The sequence below is a fragment of the Beta vulgaris genome, chromosome 6, assembly GCF_026745355.1.
Source record: "Beta vulgaris subsp. vulgaris cultivar EL10 chromosome 6, EL10.2, whole genome shotgun sequence".
Classification (NCBI taxonomy): domain Eukaryota; kingdom Viridiplantae; phylum Streptophyta; class Magnoliopsida; order Caryophyllales; family Amaranthaceae; genus Beta; species Beta vulgaris.
In genome coordinates, this window is record NC_079207.1 from 29893460 (window position 1) to 29912002 (window position 18543).

The 18543-nt window shown below is 34.7% G+C and overlaps 2 long non-coding RNA genes across 2 annotated transcripts; both read right to left on the reverse strand.

Moving 5' to 3' along the window:
• Positions 1-862: 862 nt before the first annotated feature.
• Positions 863-1518, reverse strand: LOC125498343 (uncharacterized). The gene is made up of 2 exons (XR_007275272.1): positions 1455-1518; positions 863-1066 (listed from the first exon to the last, which is right to left on the reverse strand). It is a non-coding gene; the product is annotated as an uncharacterized LOC125498343 (long non-coding RNA).
• Positions 1519-15660: 14142 nt separating this feature from the next.
• Positions 15661-18213, reverse strand: LOC130591913 (uncharacterized). Its single transcript, XR_008969858.1, has 2 exons — positions 17865-18213; positions 15661-17366 (listed from the first exon to the last, which is right to left on the reverse strand). It is a non-coding gene; the product is annotated as an uncharacterized LOC130591913 (long non-coding RNA).
• Between the last annotated feature and the right edge of the window lie 330 nt (positions 18214-18543).

The window sequence follows — 18543 nt, forward strand, 5'->3', positions numbered from 1 at the left end:
AGTTTGTCCTTTTGTTTTGTTGAATAAGCTAGTCTCTCTTTATGAGAGTTTCTTGTGCCCTGATATGGGAAGACTAGTCTTCTCTGTTGTGGAGGTCTCCTTCTCCTCTATGGGAGTTGTGAGTCTAGTTTTTTTTATCTGTAGGTATGAGAAATTGTTCTCATTGGTTATATGGATATATCAAGAATGTTGTTCTCCAAACTATGTCAAAATGATAGGCGGTTCCATTAATAGTTGCTTGGGACAACAAATACAAGGGACTTGCGCCACAATATTCGATCTAGTTCATTGTACTTTCATCAAAGACGGAATTGATCTGATCTTGTTTAATTGTATCCTGTTTTTCTTTACTACTTATTATAGATGTCGTTTGGCCTTCAATTAATAATATTTCTCTTTTAAAAAAAAAAGATGCTAAAGTTTTCTAGATAGAGAAAGAGAAAAAAAAAAGAAAAAAAAGCCCCCTCAAGTCCTATCAATGTTCAACTTCTCCAAGAAATCGAGTTAAGTATAGAACTGGGTACTAAACTTTGTCTTTTATTCCAATTAGGGTACTCAACTTTCAATAGTTCTAGTTCGAGTATTCAAAACTAACATATGTTAATTTGGTACTAAACTTTGATAACTTACTGTTATCAGCATCAAAAAAAAAAAAAAAGGTAACATGGCAAATTTTTTCTCTCTACTTTAATTCCTCTCCCCTCTATCCTCGATCTCTCTTTCCCTGCTTAAAATCCACAGCTGATATGGCATTAAAATTATATGGAGTTGTAGTTGATTTAGTAATGTAGTTGTTCTACTTTTAGATTACAGATGCTTTGTATTCATGCTTGAGTAAACATAATTTCGAACCAAAAGGACAAAGTTAAAATGTATATATCTATTATACATATAGCAATTAGATCCTCAAAATTAGATCCACTACCCCCACCCTCATCATGCTGCCATTTTTTCTGGGTGGTGGCAACTGGCAACTGCGAGTTATTAGGTCTAGGTGCATTGAAATCAACCAAGATCAAATTTTAGCTCAAATATATCACTAGCTCTCAAAAGCTCAAGTTTTTACCTAACAATTCACAAAGAAAAAAACAATAACATCATCAATATCAACAAATATCAATAGTAGAGTGATTATCGAATCCTCATCCAACTATCAAACCATTCACTAAATATATGGTCTCGTAAAGAAATAATTTCATCTGAAATTTAACAAATAGAGGAATATATTATTGAATTTTGACTTCAATTGAATCAGCAAGTCTAAGAAAATAAGTTAACAAGAAAAGTATGATATTACGATTCACAACAAAACTCTTTACTTCAAATTTGAATTGCAATTAATATTATGATCACTTGACAGAAATTATCGGCAAAGATTCAATTTCTGGAAACAAAGCCAGCAATATAAAACGAATAGAAAATTTCAAAATGATCTGCATATATTTCGAGCTTACCAAATTTAGAGGAATAACCAAAACTAATTCTCAATTGTTGCTCAATAATGGAACTTTTTGAAGATGTTATTTCCCTACGAACACTACAAGAGGGGGATGAATTGTAGGTGTAGAAATAAATGTAAAACTTAAACGAATAAACAAGCTAGAGGAACACAAGGGATTTTTACGAGGAAAAACTTCTTGGGCCCAACAAGAAGAAACAACCTCGACCACTAGGGATTTTAAACTCAACTCTTTCACTAATTAGGCCAAACAACTTTGTTACAACCTAATTCTAACTCGAGCCACACCTTGAGTTCCTAAACTCAAGTTCCTGAGCCACTGTTCCCTTAACAGAGTTCCTCTCAACTTCACTCGAAGTTTTCTCACCATACAAGCTTCACTCAAAGCTTCCTCTTACAGAACTTCACTCAAAGTTCCCTTACCCCAAAAACCAAAATACAATTGATCGAAATAAGCTTAGTGGAATTAGAGTAAGAAGCAAAGAACAAATGGCTATTATGAGAGAATGAAGGCACTGACACTTAATTAGTTAAACTCACTTAATTACTTAGTCAGACACATTTGGAACTTATTTAGACTTCATATTTATAGTGTAATCACAAAGAACGTGGGAGTTAAAATGATTACTGTTTAAGTCCATTAACCCATGATGTTCCTTCCCCTAAGGAACACGTTCTTCATCATGTCCCATGATCCCATGACTCAATATGAACGTGGATATATTTAGCACATACTCCTAAGATATAGGAGTTCCTTGAGTTTATCCGAAAATCAGTTTATTAAAACATTTTATCTTTAAAACTGAATTTTTAATCTTTAAGAAAATATATCTTTTAAAAATCTTTCTAAAACCGGATATTTATTTTCTTATATTTTCCGAAAAAAAAATCTTTTCCTTAAACAGATTTTCTTTTTAAAACTGATTTTAATTGATAAAAAAAACTAATTTCCTATAATTTAGGCATGACTTACTCAATTCATAATTACCGTTATAACTTTGCACGCCTAAGTCTAGTTCCTTTTATAACAAGTTCCTTTAACAATTCGTTTAGTGCCACTTAGTTTGTTCCTTAAAAGGAACAAACTCTCATTCTCAAATAAACTGCCATGTTCCTTACCATTCTTCTTTGTTCCTTTACATTGGAACTAGAAAATAAAACGCCTAGCTTCTATTCTTCTTGATCCAATGCTTGCTCCAGTATCAACATAGAAACTTCTTTACTTAGCCTTTGAAATCCTCTCTTGACTTCTTCTTGACTTCGTATTCTCCCAGTTCCTTTCATTGATACCTTAAACACATACACTTAAATAACTCATTAGTTCACTACTTAGTTTGTCTTTGTTTCTTTGTCATATCAAAACTAGGGTTCAACAATTTCCCCCTTTTTGATGATGACAACAAAGGTACAAACTAAGGAAATAACAAATAATATAAGTGAATGAAATGATAAAAAATAAAGAAGAAAATGAAAAATAAAACACAATTAGTAAGTAACTGAATTTTGATTTTTCATTTACCTTAACCTATTTTTGATTTTTCATTTACCTTATCCAATTTTTAATTTTTAATTTTTCAATTTTTTCAATTTATGTACAGTTTGTTCCTTAAATCCTTTTCCCCCTTTGTCATCCTCAAAAAGAATAGACTCTGCATGTATTGATGAATTGATTTAACACCTTAAGACCAATATACAAGCACCATTGTGGTTAAGTTAGAATCAAAGAGTAAACTTGCTCAAACATCAATCACATAATACTAGCCATTCCAAGGAAGAAATTATGCAAAATATAGAAACAAGACATAATAGCAAAAGTCATTGTTATTATATAGCACTTGTTCCATAAACAAAACAAAGAAAGAAAGAAAAAAAGGATAAACAAAAGTGTGTTCCTTGAAAAGAAACAGGAACAACAACAACAAAAAACTAAGAAAGGGAAGGGGAATGGTGTTCCTCTACAACTTCTTCTTCAACCACATCCTCTAACTTTCTTCATCACCACCCCATGATTGTGTCCAACTGTTCCTTCAACTCCTCCAAAGCTAGAGCCATAGAGTCCATCTTCTTTGTTGCGCAACACGTATCACTAATCTTCATAAGACTCATCATTTGATCAGTTTTGCATCCAAAGTCCAATGAAGATGATTATAAAATTTTATCATGTGTTGGCAGGAAGACAACATCATTAACCCAGTTACAGTCATCCGGAGATTCTTGTTCCTTACCCTTGGAACTGAGGCAGAGGATTTTGTGAAGGAACTGGAGGGGGTTGATGGAAGGCTCATCTGTTCCGGAATGGAACAGAAGGAGAAGGGTGTAAATGGGGAGAAAGTGGTGGTGGGTGTGGGTGGAAGAGTTGTGGAGGTGGAAGCAAAAGGTTGGTCCTTTTATTTCATCCTTCAACTGCTCAAAACTGGAAGGAACAGAAAAGGTGAGGAGAAATGAGGTCATTTTGTGAAAGGAACAGAGAGTTTGGGATGTGGTGGAGTGGTTCCTTGAGATGAGGGTTCCTGTTCCTCCATTATCCGAAAGGACTAAAGGAGAGTCCTGTTGGAAGGAACAGAAACATAGGAGCAATTTTCAACGATGCTCTTCCTCACTCTCTGAGGAACAGAATTAGGCTTGTGGCAATGTGTTTGCGCCTTTTGGTTTCGGTTCCTCCGGCTTAGGAACAGGTTCTCCAAGATAACATCATTATCTTCTTCTCTAAGTCAACCTAGGCATTTTCTTTTCTTGAGGAACTTGGAGCCATTCTCCTTGAATGAGACCCTTCTTGGACAGAAAGACCAAGTCCATTTAGAGTCTTCTCATTCAAGATGTTCCCTTGTTTGACTCCTATTGTAGTCCAACCACTAAATCTCACTTCAAAGTGATGAAGAGAGAAGTTATCAAGCACCGTACCAATAACACAATTATTTTCAATACAGTGGGTTAAGATGTTGAATAAGAGAGAAGGGAATTGATTGTGATTTGGGTGGTCAAGCAAAACATTAACACATATCAAGAGACCCACTTCATTCCTCTTTTCAGTTCGAGGAATGAGTGCTCTCCAACCAAGTTAAATAGACTTTGTGAAGGGGAGAGAGTAGGTTATGGTTAGTTTTTTTTGGCCAGCAGTTTCCTCCAAAATATTCAAATTTTGTCTTGAGGAAAATTCGGAAAGAAACAGTTCCTTTCCGTTTAAATACAAATCAGTTCCTTTGCAAGGAACTTCCCAATCTTTCCAAGTGGCTTGATTAAACCTTATTTTCTTCCTCTAACCTCAGTTGTGCAAATCCATTAATTAAAAATTTGCACAAAATCTCCATAGCTAAGGAACAAGAGCATTTTAAAGGCGAATTCAAACAAGAATTCCATGCCTTGTTCCTTTAGAATGGAGTTAATTCTGAAATTCAACTTTATTGCCCATTCTAAATCACACAAAAACCCAAGACATACCTAGATTCACTTCTTCGACCCGTTTCTTGGAAGAGAAGAAACAGTTCCTTTGGAAGGAACAGGCGTATTCTTCTTCTTCCCCCTAGATTGTTCCGGGGTTTCTTCTTCATCATCTTCCCCAATTAATTTTCTTCTACGCATGCTCCTTCTGGAGATTCTAATTTTGTTCTCTATGGGGTTTTCTTGAATTATGTCGTTTCAAGGGTTTTGGTTGGAGAGAAATTTTCCATTTTTGAAGGTTTGGTTTTTGGATGTTGGAAAAGGAGAGTTTCTTGAAGTTTTTGCCATGATTTAGGAAGAGTTTGGAGGTTTTTATGGAGTTAAGAGTGTGATGATTTCGGCTATGGTGAAGATGAAGGTTGGAGGAACACGGTTTCTAATAATGTGAATTGAAGGAGGGGTTTTGCATGTAATAGTGATTATTACACGCGGGAAAAAATAAAGCAAATAAAAATAAAAAGAAAAAAAAAACGAAAAGATGATAAATAAGAACAAGATTTAATTAAACTGTTCCCTTTATTTTGGGATTTTTCGAATTTTTCGGATTTTTATAAATTTTAATTTTTGAAAGAAAATAAATGCTAAGGAACTTGTGCTATAGGAACAACTAATGTTACATATCAATGTCCTTCACATCATGCATGTTTCTTAACCTTAGGAACAGTAAGGGGAATATTATGTGTGAGTTGTTTAATTCCTTTGAATTCATGTTTATGTTTTGAACATTCCAATTTGCAATGGTCTTAGGCAATTAAACACAATTATTTTTAGCACACAAAGTCACTCAAATTGATTCAAACATGGGGGAATGACATAGGAACAATCACTTAATTTTTATTAACCCTAACTCAAGCCTTAATTTTTCATATCTATCCTTTGCAAAGGCTTAGTTAGAATATCAGCAATCTGATTTCAGTTTGACAAAACTCAAGTTTAATCAAACCTTTTTCAACATTTTCTCTTAAAAAGTGATGTCTGATATGTATATGCTTTACTCTAGAATGATGCACTGGATCTTTAGAAATACTATAGCACTTGTATTGTCACAATAAATAGGAAACAATTCAAAGTTTATTCCATAGTCACTAAGTTGTTGTTTTATCCAAAGCATTTGAGAGCAACATGCAGCAGCTGCTACATATTCTGCTTCAGCAGTGGATAAAGCAACTGTGTTTTGTTTCTTGGTACTCCAAGAAACTAAACTATGACAAAGGAATTGTGCCATACCTGAGGTGCTTTTCCTATTTACAAGATCTCCAGCATAATCTGCATCTGCATATCCTTTTAGTTCGAATGTATCACTTCTTGGATAGTAGAGTCCAAGATCATCTGTTCCTTTAAGATATCTAAGAATTCTCTTCACAGCAGTAGGTGAGACTCCTTTGGATTTGCTTGAAATCTAGCACACAAACCAACACTGAAAGCTATGTCTGGACGACTAGCAGTTAGATACAAAAGTGAACCAATCATTCCTCTATATTTTGTTTGATCAACACTTGTTCCTATGGAGTCTTCATCTAATCTAGTTGAAGTTCCCATAGGAGTGTGATTTATCTTTGAATTTTCGAGGCCATATTTCTTTAATAGTTCCTTTATGTATTTTTGTTGGTGAACAATTATCCTTTTCAGTTTGTTTGATTTGTAGTCCAAGAAAGAAATTTAACTCACCCATCATACTCATTTCAAATTCATTGCTCATGAGACTTGAGAATTCTTTGCACAATGTTTCATTAGTAGCTCCGAATATGATGTCATCAACATATATTTGAACAAGCAAAATGTCAGTTCCTTTAGATTTTAGGAACAAGGTTTTATCAACCTTTCCTCTTTTAAAATTGTTTTCTAAAAGGAACTTTGATAATCTCTCATACCATGATCTAGGTGCTTGTTTTAACCCATAAAGAGCTTTATCAAGCTTGTAGACATGATTTGGGAGATTATTATTTTCAAAGCCTGGGGGTTGTTCAACATATACATCTTCGTTTAGATAGCCATTGTTTTCATGAGTTCCTTGAGTAGATGAGGAACTCTGATCAATTGTTCCTCTATTAGCCTCGGTGGACTCAGTTTCTTCAATTTGAGGAACAGGAACATCTTCTCCTCCTTGAGGAACAGGAACACCATTGATGTTATTATTTTCTAATTCCTCGTTCCTTTCCTCTTTCACTTCTTCTTCTTCTTGTGAATCTGCATTCTTTTCACTTGGTTGTACCAACCCAATCTCATAGTCATCAACCTGTATGCTTGGATTATATTAGTCAGATTCATCAAAGATTACATGAATGCTTTCTTCAACACACATAGTTCTTTTGTTATATACTCTATAAGCCTTACTATGTGAAGAATATCCTAAAAATATTGCTTCATCACTCCTTGCATCAAATTTTCCAAGATTATCTTTTCCATTATTATGCACATAACATTTGCAGCCAAATGTTCTAAAATATGTGATATTTGGTTTCTTTCCAAAATAAAGTTCATAAGGAGTCTTATTAATGATAGGTCTCATCATGGCACGATTAATTATGTGACAAGCAGTATTAACAGCTTCAGCCCAAAAGTTCCTTGGAAGTTCACTAGCAATAAACATTGTTCTAGACATTTCCTCCAAAGTTCTATTTTTCCTTTCTACAACGAACACCATTTTGTTGTGGTGTTCTAGGGGCAGAAAAATTATGATCTAGGCCATTATATTTGCTTAAGTCATCAAATTTATAATTCTCGAATTCTTTGCCATGATCTGGTCTAATGTGCATTATTTTATGACCACTTAAGTTTTGAACTCTTTTAGCAAAGATAAAGAACTCATCATAAGTTTCATCTTTACTAGTGAGAAAAATAACCCAAGTATACCTAGAGTAGTCATCTACAATCACAAGTACATACCTCTTTCCACTTCTGCTTTGAATTCTCATGGGTCCACATAAGTCCATATGAATTAATTCTAATGGTTTAGTGGTACTTACAATCGTTTTAGATTTGAAAGAGAATCTTGCTTACCTCGTGCACATGCATCACAAACTTGATCAATATGAAATTTTATGGATGGTAATCCTAAAACAAGATCTTTTGATCTAAGTTTTTCAAGTAATGAAAAGCTAGCATGTCCTAGACGCTTGTGCCAAAGAAGTGAATCATCTTCAATAACACTAAGACAAGTTAAATTGATTTGAGGAACAAGGTCTAGATCCATAATGTATGTGTTCCCTTTCCTTGTTCCTTCCAAGATAACCTTCTTAGTTTTAATGTTGATGATCAAGCATTTTTCTTTATCAAATTTTACAGTATTTCCCTTGTCACAGAATTGAGAAATGCTTAATAAGTTATGTTTTAGACCTTCAACTAAAAATACATTTTCAATGGAGTGTAGTGGTGACTTACCAACCTTACCCATGGCAACTATGTTACCTTTCTTATTATCACCAAATGTTACACTTCAACCTTCATAGGTTGTGAGTGAGAGAAACTTAGTTTTGTCTCCTGTCATGTGCTTGGAACAACCACTATCGAGATACCATGTGTTGTTCCCCCTCACTCCAACCTGCAAAAATTAACTAGTTGTTAGTTGTAGGAACCCCATCTTTCGTGGGTTCCTGTTCTTGACTAGGACTTGATTTGACAACCCATTTTTTCTTACTTATTGTCACATTTTTGCCAATCATCTCAGATTTTAGTTAACATTATTTTATGTAATGACCTACCTTTCCACAATACATACAAAATTTATCACTAGGTAGATCAACATATTTCTTTGTTTTGTTCCTTTTCTTGTAGTTTTCAAAACCAAGACCTTCCTTCCTCTTGGTCTGTGGTTTCTCAATCCACTTAGGAACTGCCATAATTTTGCCTATGTTCCTTGCAACAACCAGTTCCTTTTTAAGACTACAGATCTGTTCCTTTAAAACATTTTTCACTTTATTCAAATTTTCAATCTCAGATCTGTATCCTTTCAAAGTAGTTGATCTTATATCAAAGGAACTCAGAACAGGGACAAACTCCTTCAAGTGTGAAATCTCTAAATTAATTAGATAATTTTCATTTTTCAAACTTTCATAACATTCTTTGATTTTCAAGTTTTTATCAAATAAATCAAAGAATTTTGTTTCCACATCTGTTCTCATTTTCTTAAGCCATTCTATGTGTTCCTTGCAGACCTTAAAGGCTTGTTCCGTTTGTTTACGTTTTTCACGTTCATCTCTACATTCAAGAATTGCATCATAAAGAAGATCATATATTTCAGGCCTAGTTTTACAATCTAAGTCTGACTCAAGACCATGTTGACTTACCTCAACTTTTTCTTCATCTTCTTTTTCGTCAGTGTTTGCCATGAGGCAAAGGTTTGCTGTATCTTCAGTTTGTTGTTCCTCTTCTTCTTCCGTCTCTGAATCTCCCCAAGCAGCTATCATAGCTTTGCGTACATTTGCCTTAGAGAAAGGAGCCTTTGATTCTTTGTTCCTTTCAGCAAAGCGTTCCTTGTTCCTTTCTTTGGTTTTGTCATTTTCCCAAAGAGGACATTCCTTGATGAAGTGATCTGTACTACCACATTTATGACAAGCAGCTTTGTTAGAAAATTTCTTAGTTTTACCTTTGAAGTTCCCATTTTTCATGTTCCTGTACATCTTTCGAAATTTTCAAACCATGAGGGCTGCTTCTTCTTCTTCTGAATCCGAATCATCTTCATCATCTGCTTTGAGAGCAATTGATTTTGTTTTGGAGCTTTCACCATACTCAGTATCAAGGTGAAGCTCATGAGTCATAAGTGACCCTGCCAACTATTCTAAGTTGAACTTAGTGAAGTCTTTTGTTTCTTGAAGAGCACTGACTTTAGCCATCCATCTGTCCTTAGGAAGACTTCTAAGAACCTTTCGAACCTGTTCCTCAAATGAAATAAACTTTCCAAGAGAAGCCAACTCATTAATAATGTTAGTAAAACGAGTAAACATGTCTCGGATGCTTTCTTTAGATTTCATGCAGAACAGTTCATATTGATTCATAAGTAAATCAATTTTCGATCTTTTGACTTCATTAGTTCCTTCATGGGTTACTTCTAGTAAATCCCATATTTGCTTTGCAGATTTGCATCCCATGATCCTATTATGTTCATGGGGTCCAAGTCCACAATGCAACAGTTTAATAGCCATGGCATTTACTTCCATTTTTTCAAAATCAGATTTGTCATAATCAGAGAGGGGTTTTAGAGTTACCTCCTTTTTGTCATTTGTAGTTGTGACATCGAAATCACCAACTTCAATGACTCTCCATACCTGATAGTTTTCAGCTTTGATGAATATCTCCATGCGTTTCTTCCAGTAGTTGTAGTACTTCCCATTGAACATAGGAGGCCTTTGAGTGGAATAACCTTCTTTAAGTTTCTCGGTGGTATTCATTGTTCCTTGGATCTTTTTCTCAATAGGGTTTCCTATCTTACGTGAGTTCTAGCTCTGATACCAATTGTTATTTCCCTAGGAACACTACAAGAGGGGGATGAATTGTAGGTGTAGAAATAAACGTAACTTTTTGCGGAAATAAAACTTAAACGAATAAACAAGCTAGAGGAACACAAGGGATTTTTACGAGGAAAAACTTCTTGGGCCCAACAAGAAGAAACAACCTCGACCACTAGGGATTTTAAACTCAACTCTTTCACTAATTAGGCCAAACAACTTTGTTACAACCTAATTCTAACTCGAGCCACACCATGAGTTCCTAAACTCAAGTTCCTGAGCCACTGTTCCATTAACAGTAGTTCCTCTCAACTTCACACGAAGTTTTCTCACTCTTACAAGCTTTACTCAAAGCTTCTCTCTTACAGAACTTCACTCAAAGTTCCCTTACCCAAAAACCAAAATACAATTGATCGAAATAAGCTTAGTGGAATTAGAGTAAGAAAGCAAAGAACAAATGGCTATTATGAGAGAATGAAGGCAATGACACTTAATTAGTTAAACTCACTTAATTACTTAGTCAGACACATTTTGGAACTCATTTAGACTTCAATATTTATAGTGATAATCACAAAGAACGTGGGAGTAAAACTCGATTACGTGTTAAGTCCATTAACCCATGATGTTCCTTCCCCTAAGGAACACGTTTCTCATCATGTCCCATGATCCCATGACCTCAATATGAACGTAGATATATTTTAGCCACAACTCCTAAAGATTAGGAGTTTCTTGAGTTTTATCCGGAAATCAGTTAGTTAAAAACAGATTTTATCATTAAAACTGAATTTTTAATCTTTAAGAAAATATTATCTTTTAAACAAATTCTTTATAAAACCGGATAATTATTTTCTTATATTTTCCGAAAAACAAAATCTTTTCCTTAAACAGATTTTCTATTAAAACTGATTTTAAATTAGATAAAACTAATTTCCTATAATTTAGGCATGACTTACTCAATTGCATAATTGTACCGTTATACTTTTGCACGCCTAAGTCTAGTTCCTTTTATAAACCAAGTTCCTTTAACAGATTCGTTTAGTGCTACTTAGTTTGTTCCTTAGAAAGGAACAAACTCTCATTCTCAAATAAAACTGCCACTGTTCCTTACCATCCTTACTTTGTTCCTTTACACTGGAACTAGAAAATAAAACACCTAGCTTTTATTCTTCTTGATCCAATGCTTGCTCCAGTATCAACTTATAGAAACTTCTTTACTTAGCCTTTGAAATCCTCTCTTGACTTCTTCCTTGACTTCTTATTCTCCCAGTTCCTTTCAATGATACCTTAAACATCATACACTTAAATAACTCATTAGTTTACTACTTAGTTTGCATCTTTGTTTATTTGTCATCATCAAAACTAGGGTTCAACAGAAGAACTCGATGATTTTATCAAACATTTAATTGACAACATCGTCGGACTTTTCGTGCCCAACAACTCTCCAATTGAACATTCAATATTTCAAAATAGCAAATCATCTTCATCGCATTCAGTATTTAAGCTTACTTTCCAAGTTGAAGCAGAGTGATCAATTCGCTGAACTCGCTAAGGTTTGTCTTTTTTCTTTTTGGCAATCAACCGTGATTTTGTTAATCTTTTAGGGTTAATTCCTTTGGGTATAATTTTGATTTTGAGTTTGATTAAGGTGAGGGGAAGTCTGAATGCGTATGTAATCCAGAAATTTGTACCCGATTGCAACTTTGGATACGGAGGGGGTGATTGGTGGGTGGGAGGGAGTGGATTTTGTGTTTGGGTTTGGGGTGGGGGAGGAGAGGGGAAAAAAAATTTGTCATCACTATTTACTACTACATAATTGACCTTAAGTAACATATTTCAGTAACACTCTTCAAATAGTAGAATTTCTATATATTAAGTAACACTTTTGTAACGCTTTAATTATTTGTAATATTTAAGGTAACACTTTTACAAAATATACGTAAAATTTTATAGTAACACTTCTGAAATTGTAACACTATGATTTTTACAATAGGTAACACTTGCGATGTTGTCTTTATTAATTCCAGGGCCCACTTCTCCTGGGAATGACATTGATGTTTACCTCCAACCATTAGTAGACGAGCTAAAAGATTTATGGGAGTTTGCAACAATCATTCAAAATGTATGCAGCTTTATGATCAACGACAAATGATTTTCCAGGATATGCTATGCTGTCAGATTAGAGCACCAAAGGAAAGTTTGCTTGCCCCCATTGCCACTATGAAACCGCCCATAAACATTTGAGTAATAGTAACAAGACGATCTATATGGCACATCGTAGAACGTTGGATGTCGATCATCCTTGGCGGCATGATGAGAAGTCCTTTGATGGGACGAAAGAAGAGAGGACAACCCCCATTCCTTTGACGGGGACCCAAATCTTAAGCTTGCTGAAAGATTGGAAAAATAAGTTCAGGAAGCTACAACCCAAGGTTAATTGGGGAGATTGTCCATGGAGAAAGTTATCCATCTTTCATTCTTTGCCTTACTAGAAAGATAATAGGTGTCTCCATCATTTGGATGTCATGCACATAGAAAACAACATTTGTGATAGTGTGCTTGCAACTTCGTTAGATGTGCCTGGTAAGTATAAAGATCACTACATAACTCAATTAGATTTGAAAATAATGGGGATAAGGCTAGAGTTACATCCTTTAGATTCAAGTGACAATCGGTATGTTTTATTTCCAAAAGCATCATTTTCACTGACAAAGGAAGAAAAAAGAATATTTTGTGGTGTTTTCAAGAAGGCAAAGTTACCACAAGGATGTGCATCGAATATTGCAAGGTGTGTGCAAGTGAAGGAAGGAAAAATATCAGGGTATAAGAGCCATGATGCTCATATTATAATGTAACACCTTCTTCCAGTTGCGATTCGAGACACACTACCAAAGCATGTGGCTTTAACTCTTATTAGATTAAGTGCCTTCTTTAAAGCCATATGTAACAAAGTCATCAATCCAAAAGATTTGGATCGCCTTCAAACAAAGATTAATGAGACTCTTTGTGAACTAGAGAGAATCTTTCCACCATCGTTTTTTGATATTATAGTGCACCTGCCAATTCATTTAGTAAATGAAATAAAACATGGTGGTCCTGTGTGTTATTGGTGGATGTACTCTATAGAGAGATACTTAGGGAAGTTTAAATCTTATGTTAGGAATCCAAGTCGCCCTGAAGCTTCTATAGCAGAAGGTTATTTGGCTGAGGAGTGCTTGATATTTTGCTCTAGGTATTTGCATGATGGTGCAAAGAAGCGTTCAAAAGGATTCAGTGAAAGACATGAAAAAGATGATAAAGTTGATGAGGAATCACCTTTATTCCCTAAAATAGGTTATCCTCTTAGGAGAAAAAAGAAAGGAAATAAAAAGGGGCGGTAGTCAATCTTGACTTGGAGACAAGGATCTTAGCTCATCGATATGTGTTATTTAATTGTGAAGATAAACAAGTTGAGAAATACATCCAGTAAGTTATATTTTTATTATTATTAGTATCTTCTTCTTAATGTGTACAATTTTCTACACTATCTCAGTTACTTATGTTTAATGTATTTATTAATGTAATGAACACAAAGAAGTTGTGAAAAAGATATCTAGGGACATGCAGAAACGAAGGTGGAGAGAAGCTCAACAACATAGATATGAGTTCATGGATTAGTTTGAAGAAAAGGTTGAGTTGGATAATGCCAATGATCGTATTAAGTGGTTGTCCTTCGCGGATCAAAACGCGCTCACAAGGCGCACAATAAGAATAAGACCAATAGAATGGGTCCTTCTGGTGTTGCTAGGAGATACAATGGATATTTTTGCAATGGCTATAAGTTCAACACAAGAGGGCATGATGACAAGTGCAAAACCCAGAATAATGGTGTCTCATTGGCTGCTTTAACTCCAAGCTTTGCAACTAGTAAAGATAGTAATCCCATTTCTGGCAATGTTACTTATTATGGGATCATAAAAGAAATAATTAATATAGACTACTGGAGTGCATTCAATGTTGTGTTATTCAAATGTGATTGGGTTCATTCTGAAATAGATGATTGTGGCTCAAACCGTGTAAACTTTAGGAAATTGTGTTCCACATATGACCCTTTTGTCTTGGCGTCATAAGTGCATCAAGTATTTTATGTGGAGGGCAGCATAGAAGCGGATTGACATTTTGTGGATATAAATTTTCCAAGAGACCTTGCTTACGCTGAGGTGGAATACGAAGCTACTTATCCTGATGAAGTTCGTGAATATGCCGAGAATCTCAATCTGGCTACTGTGAATGATGATGACATCAGTTGGTGTAGAGAAGGTGGTTGTGATGCAGTTGAGGTGCTCCACATAGTGAACAATGGAACAAGTGGGCAATTGCCACAATAATAATAATGATTTAGATGACCGACTGGGATTGGATGGTGTCTTCAATTTGACTTTGCTAGGGAGTGTTGTTCTAGATTGAAAACGGTCCAAGATCGAATGCCACTTTGTGATTCTTATTTTCACATTAGTATATTAGTTACACAACTGATTTTGATTTTATCCTCATATATCATTCTCCTATTTTCCATATGATTGAAGTATTTGATTTAAGGAATTGACACAAAGAGAATATCATGTTCCACTAATTATATTCCTTCTTTTTCTTATAATTTTTGAATGGTTATATTGTTGCAAATATGTGATGTACCTCTACATCAGTGAGGTTCTTCTCTAGGTTAGTTGTCCATTTGCCTTGTCAGATGCTAATGAGTTATCTGAGGAGTCTCTCTCTCCCTCTCCTTTTCTTCTTTTTTTTCTTTCTTTTATCCTAATGTTGCAAACTATATGTTATCATCTGAGTGTCTAGACTCTTTTGTTCGAGAAGCATAAGAAACTTCATCTGAGATATAGAGAACTTACAAAATAGTGGACGAGCTTTTTTGACGAAGAAGGTGGAAATGTATGTAGAAACTCATTTCCTGCTTTGATAATCTCTCTTGAACCAGTACTTATCACAAGAGATACCTCTGTTAATGAAATGGATGTTCGTTTTGTTCAACAATACCATGGTTTAGTTGCAGTTAGACGTGATACAGAAGTTATTGTTATGTTAATTTACATTTAACAGGCTCTAGTTTTTGGCACCTTGATTAATCTAGCCACTCTATTGAATTCACTCAAGTGTATACTTTTGTTGTCCTCTAGTCAGGATGGTTATTCATATGAATAACTTTGAATCGCTCAAATTAATGTCCATTTCAGGTGCTTGCCATAGTTGGAATAAAGATAAAGATTGATATTGGAACTGCTTGATCAGGTGGTGAGTGGGATTTTTTCTTTCATTTTTTTTTTTGCATTTTGTTGTATGAAGCACTGTATTTCTTATTAATTGTTGAATGACCGGAGCTGGGTGACGAACCAAAATACTAGAGCTGGAAAAGGTTATATCTCAATAACAATTCCATGTTGTAGTAACACTTAAGGTGGTAAATCAGTATAATACCCAAGAGATTTATTTAAAAGTAAAAATAGAAACTCTTACATGTTTAGTACTATTTAATGTAGTCTATTTCATTTTTGAATTTGCAATGCCTGTGTTATACTAGCAGCAACTTAAGTCATGTCATTTGATCCAATAAGGAGCACTCTCGTGCTTATTTCAAGGGACTCAAAGTGACTCAAATAAGATGATTATGTGTTGCAATAACCGGTTCAGACCCCAGTCACTGAGTTGGTCTTCAAATCTCCAAATACATGCATTGTGTCAGGAAAAGTGCATAACATTGAGGTCTCAATCTAAAAAGGTGGTACTTAATTTGTGAATTATAGTTTTTGACTAACTTGGTACATTCCTGAAATTAATATGGTTTTCCATTTTACAGATTTTAGCGCAAAAGATAAGTCTTGCTATGCTTAAAGACAGTGCAAGTGACTCTTAAATAGGAATGGCAAGTCTAGTGAAAAGGTGTCATCCAAGCTCGAAAAATGAACATATAGAGGAGGAATCACAAGGGAAATTTACAACACGAAGTAGAAAGCGACCTTAATTGGATTCAATGAAAACCACGCAACAACAAAGAGTATCAATGCAATCTAATCAAAATCAAAGGTCATCTAGTTTGGAAAATCCTCAGTTGAACATAAGCAACTCTATTGTGGAGAGTAGATCCTTGTCCCATGGCCCAAAACAAAATGATGGTGACATTGGTGTCCATACAAAGACGGTGCATAAGAAATCAATGTTTTCTCCTGGTTCACTTGGTGCTTATATGAGACTTAAAGCCATAATAAGAGAAAAAGAACTTCGAGAGCAAATGCAGTAAGGGAAATTCAATTCAACACACCTCAGAGGAGAATATGAGAATTATATGAGCTTAGACGAAATTGATTTGGAACAAGGAGAAGAAGAAGATGTAGATTTGGGAGATTTTGTGCATGCTCATAATGGCAAGATACAAGAACACCTAAATGAAGCACTTCGCAACCAAGAGCAAGAAAGTGAACAAGGAGGTAACCACTTATCTTCTCATCTTTGTCAATTGATGATTTTCTTCATTTTCTTTTGGCTCCAGTAGCTTGTTTACTTCACCTGTATATACTACATAACCATATGACCGAAAAACAAACCATGTTATCAGTATCTATATTACTCCAAGAAAAGGAGAAATTCACCATCATTTTTAGGAAGATGCATACTTAATTGAGATTATTACGAGAAAACCGCGTATTATGAGTTCTTCAAAAAAGAAGAATATAGCAGAAAAGTTTTACGGGAATAGCATACTTTAAGAACAGCCTTGTCAGAGGTAGGTGAGCTGTTATCTCTTTTCACCTCATCAGGGACACTAATGTCATTTACTTATCCAGTAGCAAGATCAAGCAAGAATTCTGCTGGATTCATTGGTATCTCAGGATTAAACATTGAAGAAGAGAAGTAGTCCATTGTTTCCCAAGCTTTGCCATAATATATAGGATATCCTTCTGATACAAAAGCATTTTGTCGAACATATGAAACATGCTGCTTAAAGGCTTGTGAATAATAGTGATTATTGTTCTTCTTGTCTATCATTAAATAAAATGCATCATCAGTAACATATAACATTATCAAATATTAGTTATTCAGTAGAATTCGCAAACAATTAGTACTGGAAAACATTTCAAACCTGAAAAATAAGATTTAACAACGCAAACCTGACCCAACTGACTCATTTAACAAGTTTAGGATGCCTTGAGAGAATATTGCCTGTTAAAGTACTTCTATATGCATAGTGAATATGAAGTATAAACCTTAGCAAGGCCTTGAAGAATTTGAATTAGTCTATTGGCAGAAATAGAATCAAGTCCTGAAGTTGGTTGATCAAGCAACAACAAAGAAGGATCAACTAGAATCTCATAACATATGCTTGTTCGTTTTCTTTCACCTCCTGATATTCCTCTAATTATCCCTCCTCCAATTCTTGTGTGACGGCGTCTATTTATGTCAAAACAATATTTATGTATGAATCATAGAATCAGAATTTCGGTACATCAAACATAGTACATATTAGTCTGAAAAAATACCTTTCAAGGCCAAGTTCTTTGATAATCATTTCAACCCTTTGGTACTTCTGTTTCCTACTCATGCTGCTAGGAACCCTCAAATATGCCGCGAAAACCAATGTTTCTTCAACACTCAGCTGAGGAAACAGCACATCATCTTGGGTCACAAAGCCAATTCTGTAAGAAATTTTTGGGAAATTCTGAAAGAGAACAAGGAGGTAACCACTAATCTGCTAATATAGTCTTGAATTCCCCGAAACAAAAGGTCAGATAGAAACTTAGCCAATTACTAGTAGTATATCTATACTAGTTTCATTTATTCGTACAAAACTGTATATGTCTCAAAGTTTCTAAGCATATGTTCGTTTTTTTCCAAACTTATTAATATGTTTGTAGCATATGCAGTAAATAGACGCGGATCTTTCCTTAATAAAGCTACGAGGAGTTTCCTTGCAGCTTCTGACATGCCATGACACTGACTTCATAACTAATCCACTACTTGATATACGTGAGCTAGTAGTAAATATGAAAGGAAAATTCTACAAAGTTATATCAATGTAGAGGAACTCCCTAAGATAGATATGACTAGCAGTAAATATGTTCTAGTTAAAAATAGAGAAATGTAATTAGTCATGGCATGTTTTAAATTATATTTTTCTATCAATTTTTACGTAGCACCTCCGAAAGGGAAGCGAACTAG